The sequence below is a fragment of the Nannospalax galili genome, unplaced genomic scaffold (genome assembly GCF_000622305.1).
Source record: "Nannospalax galili isolate Female #2095 unplaced genomic scaffold, S.galili_v1.0 scaffold105, whole genome shotgun sequence".
Lineage (NCBI taxonomy): Eukaryota > Metazoa > Chordata > Mammalia > Rodentia > Spalacidae > Nannospalax > Nannospalax galili.
Genome location: NW_008354502.1, coordinates 2,400,226 through 2,411,570, shown reverse-complemented (window position 1 = coordinate 2,411,570; position 11,345 = coordinate 2,400,226). Strand labels below are relative to the sequence as shown.

At 36.5% G+C, this 11,345-nt stretch overlaps 1 pseudogene; it reads left to right on the top strand.

Moving 5' to 3' along the window:
• The first annotated feature begins 9,612 nt into the window (after nt 1-9,612).
• Nucleotides 9,613-10,244, top strand: LOC103748929 (annotated as a pseudogene).
• The last annotated feature ends 1,101 nt before the right edge of the window (nt 10,245-11,345 follow it).

Below are 11,345 nucleotides of genomic sequence, written 5' to 3'. Positions count from 1 at the left end.
TTCATTCCTGAATGTCTTCTCTGTACTAGAGCTTTTTCATCTAACATTTAAATTATTTCATGTGTCCCTTTGATGTCTCTCTTACCATTGATTTATTTTGACTTACTTTTTTCATAAACTTCAGACCAAGAAAAATTTACTGGGCTGTTTTAATTGTGCTTCTCTGGTGTGTGAAAAAAAATAACAGCAACAAACAAAATATTCTTCATCTCCTTCCATATTTTCAAAACTTTTGATTGAAGGATTGCATTGTGAATAATACAGACAGAGAAAGAAATAAGGTTTTCAAGCATACCTCCTTATCAATACACAATTGATACATAGATTGACGCTGTTTGCAATGACAGAAAAAGGAATCTTCCCAGAAAACTGCTACACCTTACCCAAAAAGGACTGCTTGTTTTATATTCAAATTCATGCTTTGAAATGAATAGATTTTGTGAATGAAACTAAATTATGTCATATCTTCACTGTGACTATTACATCATATTTGATACCTTACCTAGCCCTCTATAGTACAGTTATAAACCACACTTCTGATACAAAAGGCCTTCACTTCAAATCATTGACTCATGGCGTGATATTATTAATTAATAATAATCTTGGCACAATGAATAAGTCATTCTCATGAAAATGTTTAAAGTGCTGGGGATGTATTACATACTGGTAGTAATTCAGATATTATGTCCGGGAATGCAGAGTTTAACAAACAGAAGAATAAAAATTTTCATTTCTCATGTTCATAATAACTACTAATAATGTATTTAGAAAAGTAAAGTTTGGAAGTTTATGTCAGATCAGAGAAATTGACTATATCAAAACCATTATTTGTAGATGTGAGTATGTTACCATGTGCTTTGTTTTGATACTTCTCAGGGACATTTGTCTAGTGTTTCCCCAAAGCAAAGGATGACAGAATTGAACTCATGGCAACCATGTGCCAAGACTGTAGAGTGTACTGAAAAAGAATTTGAAGGTTCCAATGCAGATATGTTTGTGGACTCAAGAGCAAAGACCAGTTTTTCTAGAAAAGAATTAAAAATCATCTCACATTTGACTTCTTCAGAACCTCTATTTTTAAAATTTTTTTTGCTTAAAAGCAAATTGTGACATAACATTTTTCAAATGACAACTATAGCTATATCCAACTTAGGATCCAAAAATGCATTTCCTGAATTTCAAATGTTTCTATTTCTTAGTTTTCTGATTTCACTTTTAACTCGATTTTCCAATATATTAAATAAATGAGATTGATGAATTTTTGAGGGAATAAAAACTACTATAAGGGAAAAAATCACAAGTGTTACAAAATTACAAAAACTGTGATATGTACATCATATTTTGTGATGATTCTTCTCAATATCAAGGTTTATAAATTGAAAGTTCATCATTACCACATGAACAATACCCATTCTTAAACTATGTGCTTGAATCAAATACTTTACTCAATCAGAATCTAATTCATTGTTTTAGTAGGCTATAGGAAGAAACTAATGATTTTTACATGCCTTTCTATTTAGAAATTGGCCAATAGGGGGCTGGAGAGATGGTTCAGCAGTTAAAGGCACTGGCTGCTCACACAGAGGATCCAGGTTCAATCCTCAGCACCCATATCACAGCTAACAGTCGTCCATAACTCCAGTTCCAGGTAATCCAACGCCCTCTTCTGACTTCAGGCATTGCATGACATGGGGCTTACATACAAGTAGGCAATACACTCACACATAAAAAATAAAAAAATAATAAATTAAATACTTAGGTAAATAAAATGATCAATATTTTCTTTTTAAATTACTCCCATATTTAGCTGGTTATGTTTATTATTTATTCATTTACTTATTTTATATGTGTTTGTGCATATGTGTGTGCATGTATACATGTGTATGTTGTGTGTGCTTTAGTTCTTGGGTGGAGATCAGAAGACAACTTGCAAGAGTTGGTTCTCTCTTTCCACCATGTGTGTTCTGGGATGGAATTTAGATCCTCAGGAGTGGCAGAAAGCAATTCTACCAACTGAGCCATCTTCTCAATACAAATGGCTTCTGTACTGAAGTGAGTCTGGACAGGTTACGAATGATGTTCCCTCTTAGGAAAGGACAATAGTTCAACACTGCAGTGACAGGGAAGGGTAAGCCTGGCCTACCGTAGCAGAGCAGACTTGTCTGGATCTTGTTATAATGACTGTTAGGTTCCCTTTCTAGTCTTTTTTCTGGTTACTAGGAACTGATTGCATGACATTTAATAATGCACATGAAAATAATTTTAGACAGGAAAAAGATTCCTTGAATATTTTATTTCAGTCATTACCACTTCAATAATCATTCCCACAGTATGTAGTCCCTAGACTCCCCAAAACTCACTCAAAATCTATTACCTGGCTACTTTTTTGACTTTTGAAGAATTAGTGAAATTCCTAACTAAAGAGAACATTAGGTCTGACCCAGCCTATGCTTCTTAGAAACAAGATGAACAGCAGATAAAAAAGTGTGAGTTACACTAGCTAGAGATACTAAAATATTATTTGATCCATGGTCAGATTCAGAAGTCTCATGAACTTAATACACTCATTTGTTTTAAAAAAATATCTTCTGAGTCTTCAAAGCTAATAAGATATTGTTTGTGGTTGCCTAGTCTTAATTGTCCCCTGAACACATTTGTGACAGATTACCCAGATTAAATTTAGTCTCAGAGAGCATCTGTGGGAGTAATTATGATCAGGTTAGTTGATGTGAAGACCCTTTTAACTTTGGGCAGGACCATTCCTGGGGCGGTATCTTGGAGTGTATAAAATGGAAAAGAACTATCTGAGGTCTGCAATGTGTTACTTTCCAGTTCCTGCTTGTTGATGTGATAGGACTTATTTCTTCAGCCTCCTGCTGACTTGAATTCCTACTGTAATGAAGTGTCCTTAAACTGTGAGTTTAAATAATCCCTTTCTCCCTTGAGTTGCTTTTGCCTAGGTGTTTCATCATAGCAACAGGAAAAGAAGCAGATTTTTTCCATAATTTCTGTAATATTTTTATTATTTCCTATGTGATTCTTTAATGGAATTTATTTGGTTATTTGCTTATTTATTTGCTTTTTTTAAATTTGATTTCAGCAGTTATTTCCCTTACATTTCAGGCATCTCTATCATACTCTCAGAACACATGTTGGAATATACATAATTTAATATATTAGTTATCTGTGGTAGTTAATCTGTATTGCCAATTTCACAGGTTTTAAAATCACCAGATGGGTGGCTGGAGAGACAGCTCAGGGGTTAAGAACACTGACTGTTCTTGCAGAAGACTCGGGTTCAAACCCCAGAACCCACATGGCAGCTAATAACTGTCCATAACTCCAGTTCCAGGGAATCTGACAGTCTCTTCTGTCCTCCGTGGGCATTGCATGACACCAGTGCACTTACCTATGTGCAGGCAATACACTCATACACATGAAATAAAATTTTAAAAGTAATAAAATAAAATAAAAAATTAAATCACCTACCAGACGGTCAGCCACAGTTCTGCATGTTTCTGTGAGGGCATTTCCAGAGAGATTAATGGAAGAGAAAAGACCAAACATAAATATGGGTAGCACCATACATAGAATGATAGAGTCTAGAAAGAACAGAAGGGCAAAGAAACACTAGCATGATGCCATCACTCCCCTTTTTGTGTTCCTTAACCTGTCATAATGTGAACTGAGATACTCCACCATGCCTTCCTACATGGTAGAGAGAACCCTCCAAACCCATGAGCCAAATAAATCCTTCCTTCAGTTATTACCAGCAGGCATTTTGGTCATAACAATACGAAAAGTACTATATTGGCAGAGTAAAATTTGGTAATAAAGATTCCTCTATTGCTGATGGAGAAATAATTCCTAGGAGAATGAATTCTGATTTAGAAATTCCTTTCCTGTACCTCTATTTTGTCGGGTACTGCCTATGTTTTCTTCTAATAGTTTTGTCATTTCTGGTTTCAAATTGAGGTATTTGATCTTCAAGGAGTTGATTTTTGTGCAGGGTGATAGATACAGGTCTAAGTTCATTGTCCTACATATAGAGATCCAGGTTTCCCAGCACCATGTTGAAGATGCTGTCTTCCCTCCACCTGCTCTCATGCCTCCCTCTACTTTATGGACTCTTTCTCTTGAACCATAAACCAAAATAAACTGTTTGCTTTGGGCATAGTGTTTTATTATAGCAACAAAAAGCAAAAGCAATCAATACATTCTCCATCATATTTTTTGGGACAAAGTCTCCACTGAACCTGGACCACAGTGATTGGTGCATATGTGTGTGTGTGTGTATATGTGTGTGTCTGTGTGTGTGTGTCTGTGTGTGTGTGTCTATGTGTTTATGTGTGCATGTGTGCACATGTGTAGCAAATAGTATTAAAGAAGAGGTTAGGAATTTGAGAGGGAGTTGTAGGGCAGGCAAGAGATTGGAGATGGAATATGGAAGGGTAAAACATAAACACAGTACTTACAATGAAATTCTAAAATAATAATGATAAAAATAATATAGGTGTGGCTTTTCTTCTGGGAATGTCACATTAATTAATATATATGCTTGCTAAAGTTACATTAATATGAAATACACCTAAATTATTAGCCTATGTGTCTGCCTTCTTTTACCTCTGTCATTTTAAATTAGTCTAATTAACAGTGCAATATCCTTACTATATTTTATAAAATTGATTGTTCATAGTTCATTGCTCATTTGGATTAGTAGACTTTATTAAAAAACAAACTTATTTATTCATATTGCTAATCATTTGGTATTAAATTCTTAAATGTTTTCACTAAGGCAAAATTACTGAAAAAAAAACATAAGAATGTACCTGTTTCTTGAAATGCATTGCCACAATACTTTGAGAGAGGTTGCAGAAAGCTTTCGTGCTCCAGAGGACCTGGACGAGTGGTGTGGGATAGTGTCTTCTGGTCATGACAGGGATATTGCACCCAAGACCTTTCAACAATATGGCTCTCTACACAAGACAATAGTGGTCAAGGTTCTGGGGAAGTTTCAAAAGATCCTACCCATAACTGAATAGCTACAGTCAGTTAATGATTACTCAGGGATTCAGAGTCAATTTTCTTTGGAAACAAGATATCTGATAAGATGTTCAAGCCTAAGTGATCAACTCAACACATGTGCATCCAGGCAATCAGAGAGAGAGAGAGAGAGAGAGAGAGAGAGAGAGAGAGAGAGAGAGAGAGAGAGAAAAGAAAGAGAGAGAGAGAGAGAGAGAGAGAGAGAGAGAGAGAGAGAGAATAAAAGTAAGTCATGAATTTGAAAAGGGAATGACAGGGTCATGAAAGGAGTTGAAGAGAGGAGAGAAAGAGATAGAAATGATGTAAATTGGGGATTTTAGAGACGACTCAACAATTAAGAACAACTGATGCTCTTGCAGAGGAACCAGGCTTTGTTCACAGAACACACATGCTGGTTCACAACCATCTATAGCTCTAGTTCCAGGGGAACCAATACTCTCCCATGTCCTCCATGGGTACCAAATGTGCATGTAATGAAATTACATATAAGTTGACAAAACACTTATTAAATAAGTAAATAAAGAAGAAATTATGTATATAATATATATAAAATACACAAAAATGAAAATTTTTTAAATTGAAAACTTTCTTGTCATGTACCAGCTCTACCATGTAAATCACTCTGTTCTCATCATTTACTAGAAATTTTGCAAATTGCATAGGCCAAAATAACAACTCTTCAGAGTTCTAATGAGGTGCTATTTTGCATTAGCTAAATGATGCAGCTCACAGTTCCATGTGTTGTTTTTATGTACGTGACAGTTCATCCTTGAGTTTCCTGTTTATGTTCTTTGCTCATTTTCAAACTCTTCATTTCTTTTCCTTGAGGATAAACTTTAAGAATATTTCCCTTAATTGTAATTTTTGTGAGTAATGGCCCAGTCTTCATCTTTGGATTACAGAATGAATACTAAAGAGAAAAGTCCATTTGCTTTAAACATTAGGAAGAAAGCTCATTTCTCCATGTTTAGCACCCAAAAAGATATTTAAGAAATAAATTGCTAAACTGCAAGGATAATAGTCTAAAAATTGCCATGATCAGGAAAACAGTAAGTAATAAAAATCAAAAAAATTAATTTATTTTGTTTCTCTTTTTACTTATTCATATTTTAACTAAAGCCAGTGAACAATAATTAATCACGTACACATAAATAAACTATTCGTACATTGGCCCTATTAATTCATTATAATTAATCACAGAAAATGAGAAATGTAAGTATTCATTTCACAAGTATTAGTTAATCAGTTTACATGTCAGGCTTTGTAAGTGAGAAAAAAATCATGAACAAATAATATTTATTCTTTCCTGTCAGTAAATTTAGAAAAAAACAAATGTATAAATTTTAAATTGAGTCAGACTACAAGTACTAATCTTGGGACTAGGCACAAGATATCATTGAGTTAAGAAGTACAAAACAGTGATCTGGGAACTAAATTTTAAAGGAAAATAATGAGAAAGACCTTAGAAAAAGACTGAAGTTAATTTGAGATAGAATACTGAGAGAAAACAACAGAAGCATCAGGAAAGAGCATAATTGACAGTTCATAGTTTTTTAATGTCAGGAGGTCCACGAATGTGTAAGAAAGTATTGCCAGTGGAGGAATAAACATTAGGATGTTACCAGAGCATTTAAATCTTTATATACAAAAACATCCTATTGGTTTTCTGGGATCTTTTAAACTTTCTAAGTAAGGAAACAGCCTAAACAAATTTTGATTTGGATATAGTAATTTAGTAACAATTTGTCAAAAAATACTTGAGCAGGAATCCTTGGGATTTGATGATAAAGGATGCTTTGAATTAGTTCAGCCAGGACATATTGAGGCCTCTCTTTCATGTTAAAATACATTTCAGAATTGCTGATGTAGGTCTATAAATATAGAGAGTAAATAATTTATTATTTAAACTACAGATACATTGGAGGATGTAAAGGAATGGTATTAGTAATTACGTCAAGTTGAAAAGCATACACCAGAACTTCTCTGGGCAAGTTAAGATAAATGGTCATTTTCTCTCCAATGACTTCATTTATCATTTAAGACCCAATAGAAAATGCACCCACTCTCTGTGAATAAAATACATGCTTAATAATAAGATACTGAAGACAGAGGAGTAGACAGCAATCACATGAGTAAGTTTCGGGTAGATTAATTTATGTGAGGTATTGGAAAGACATGTAAAAAAAGAAAGAAGTTTGAAGGCAGTAGCCAGCATGAGATAGATTGCTTCAGCCATTCGGTCAATGGCTGAGAACCCGCACACTCTAATGAGTCCCTGTGCAAGTCCCTTCTCTTTGATGGAACTGTCTGTGAAGCAACCAATACTCTTTCTTACCTGAGCAGATGTTTGTTCAAATAAATGGGTATAAGTTATTTTCATTTGTTACAGCAGGAAATTAGAAAAAGTTACTCCCTCAGGATCTAAACTTTTAAGACACAGATCCAATTTAACAATTGCTGTCAGCTTTGCTTCCTAATTGAGCTATCGATTCCTATCCTTCAAATAACATATGATTCTCCTAAAGGGGAAAAGAAAGTATTTGCCTAATCTGCCCCTCTGGACTCTTTGGTTTTGACAATAAGGTGTCATTTGAAACAGCAGAATGAAAAGAAATATCCTACTATATAGAAACAGCACAATATTTAAATTAGAATAACAAATCCACATAATTTATAGAATCATTATGAAAGAAAGATGATTACTTACACTAAGTAAATAGCGTTCTTGTTCAAAAAATTTATCTTGAAAATAATTCAAATTATTTCAGAATTGACCAGTTACCTCAAACAGATAGACTTTGACACATACAGAAATAGACAGATAATAAGTACATAAATACATAGACATGTATACATACGCAAATGTGTATTATTTATGATGCCTATATACAGAAACTCATCCAATAATGTGACTTTTAAAATCCCCATTTGGTGGCAGAAGAGATGGCTGAGAATATTACTGTTTTTGCAGAGGACTGGGATTCAGTTCCCAGCCTCCACATTTGGCAGCTTACAAGTGCTTCTAATTTCAGTTCCAGAGGACCTGCTTCCCTCTTTTGACCTCTGAAGGCACTGCATGTGCATGCACACACATTTGGGCACACACATACACACAAACACACAAAATAGAATAACTCTTTAAAATTTCACTTTTGTTAATTTACTAGCAAACATTGGTACAAAATACTGCCTAACCAAAATGTCTATGTCAAATTTTGGAGGGGCACCATCTCCCAGGTTCTACTTTTTAAAAAATATATATATATATTTTTAATTTTATGTGTATGAGTGTGTTACCTGGATGTATGTGAGTGCACCAGTGTCATGCAATGCCAAAGAGGTCAGAAGAGGGCTTCAGATTACCCTGGAACTGGCGTTAAGGACAATTTGTAGCTGCCATGTGGTTGCTGGGTATCAAACCTGGGTCCTCTGCAAGAGCAGTCAGTGCTCTTAACCACTGAACCATCTCTCCAGTCCCCCAGTTTCTACTTTTAATCAGCAGATGTGTTCATAAAAATAATGTAGGTTGCACTTATTTAGCTTTATAAATTTTTTTTTTACTTTCAGCCAGGCATGTTAGTGCACATGCCTTTAGTCCCAGCACTCACTCAGGAGTCAGAAGCAGGTGGATATCTGTGAGTTCAAAGCTAGCTTGGTCTATATAGAGAGTTCCAGTCCAGCTGGGACTACAGGAAGACCCTGTCTAAAAAAGACCAAAAAAAAAATCTTTGCATTCCACATTTGTGTGTCTTATCTCCATATCAAGGAGAAATGTCAGGAAATATGTTACTCAGCACTAAAGATATCAAAATACAATCATGAATGATATATACAATAAGTGATCAAATTGATTCTATGAAAATAGAGCTCCAATAATAACAGATTATCTTATTCCGTGTTCTTAAGGAATGTAATATTAATTTTCTTATTTGCAAAATTATTTGACCCAGGCTTCTGGGACCATCTCCAATTCTACTCTCCAACAACTCTCAGGCTTTCTCTGCTAGCTAATAAGAACCAGCGCGTTTTGTTCTCATTTGCTCTCCTTGGGTCTGGCCCTGCCCAGTTGTGGTTGACAGAGAGTACCTCACTAATCCGGTGAGTTATCCAAATCCAACGGGGCATCCCCCTGCTTTGGGATCATCTCTAGTTCCCCACACTGCTACAGAACTCAAGCTTTCTCATTTAACTAGTAAGAGCCAGCCCATTTAGTTCCCATAAGCTCTCTTTGGGCCTTGGCCCTGTCCAATTGAGGCTTCTGGAGAGGGTCTGACTAGCTAAGTGAGGTAGTCAGACCCTATTGTGCAGCATCATAATTTCCCTGCTTTGGGACCAACTCCAGTGGTTTGGCTCCAGGGCATATATCTTCTTTCCTTAGCTAGTTAAAACCAGCCCAATTGGTATCCATAACCTCCAGTTGGATAGCTTGTAGCCACCCTGCCTGGATCTATCTGGTCCCTCTAACAATAATTTTAAAGGAAACAAAAATGCCTCCTGGAGGTAGTAAAGACTTGGGAATTGCCTGGCTGTGCCTGAGCTGGGATCCTGGCGGACGTGCACCGATCGTTGATGGTGAAGTATTTCCTGGGTCAGAGCATGCTCTGAAGTTCCTGGGACCAAGTGTCCACTGCCTTATAACAACTACATCCAAATCCCTACAGCAAACACGACTTAACTAAAGGCATAGTGCACCGAGGAGGTGACCCCTGACCAGAAGCTTGTCTCCCGGCGACTCCTGACCAAAACCAATGGGATGCCTCCGTTGTTCACTCGGTATACATCTTTGAAGATACTGTTGTGGACTCACAGACTCAGACTATGACCACCTTCGCCTGGAATATCAACCACACCTGGCTGATGACAATGGACCTATGTTGTGTTTACTGTGTGAATTCTGACAACAGCAGCACAATCGAAATCTGCCGGAAAGCCTGGAACTCCTCTAGCTTATTTGGTATCTTCAGAGCTGTCCCAAAGTTTGGTTTTGCTTGGTTCACCAACAACATAACCAAAACAATGAAGGACTTTGAATACATCCTGGCCAAGCTACAAAGTAAGGCCCCTTCCCAAACCCTTGTTGAGACAGCTGAAGAGGCCAAGGAGAAAGCAAAGGAGCCAGCACGGGCAGATACAGAGAAGGTCAAGGACATCCTCAACAAGGCAGCGGCCAAGCAGAACAGCAGCAGCATCAGTTCATCTAGCCCTCCAGCCAATGCAGCTCAGCTCCCTCTCCCTTCTCCCCATGTACTTTATTGTTAAAAATCAACCTCAGCCCTCTCTGCTGCCTGGGTGGTGGGCTGGGGCAAGTGTCTAGCCCAGTATCTATGGTATATCAGGCCGAGCATCCACTGAGCCTCGCCTGCTTGTTCCCCAATTGGCCAGCTCTGACAGGTGCAGAGAGGTGCAATGACTTATCCAAAGCCACAAGCACAGTGTAGGTGAAGTGGTAATAAACGATAGACTGTAAGTTCCATGAGGGCAGAGATCCTTGTTGTAGTCTCTGATGTGCTCCAAGTACCTGGAACAATATTTAGCATATAACAGACACTCAATAAATACTTGATTGGATTCCCCCACCCCTCCCAAAAAAATCAAAAGAGACAACCTGAAGTCTAGATCAACTAACTAATCAAGTTAGATTAGAAAGCAATGAAGCTATACCAACAATATAAATAAAATCAAACTCCAACTCAACAAAGGCAGGCATGAGTGTCACATCAGATAATCAAGCAAGAAAAGATATCCACATACTGAGACCACAATGAAAACATACAAAAAATATGAAAAACAAAGCTATATGTTCCCTCCAAACCCCATTAAGTCCTATAGAAATGTTCTACATCGAGACAGAATTAAAAGGAACAATCATAAACATGATCAAAGATTTCAAGAATTTACAGAGCATGTAAAAATAAAAAATGAAAGCTCTCAAAAAGGTTAGGGATAAACTCCTAATTGAAGTGCAAGAAGATACAAATATATGGATGAATGAAAACACAAGGCAGTTCAAGGTGTAGAAAGTGAATTAACAAAAGAGGTAGAGATAGTTAAGAAAACTCACGCAGAAATGAAGATGGAATTGAAAATCTCAATAAGGCAATTTGAAATTAGAGGAAAAAGCCTCATCAACAATGAACAAAATGGAAAACATAAAATCAAGACCGGATGATAAAGTTGAAGAATTGGACCATCCAAGCAAAGAATATGAAGAACAAAACAAGAGTAGAATCAGCAAGAAATGTAAGACATCATGAAGAGACCAAATGTACCCATCATAGACATAGAGGAAGGAAAGGAGTCCC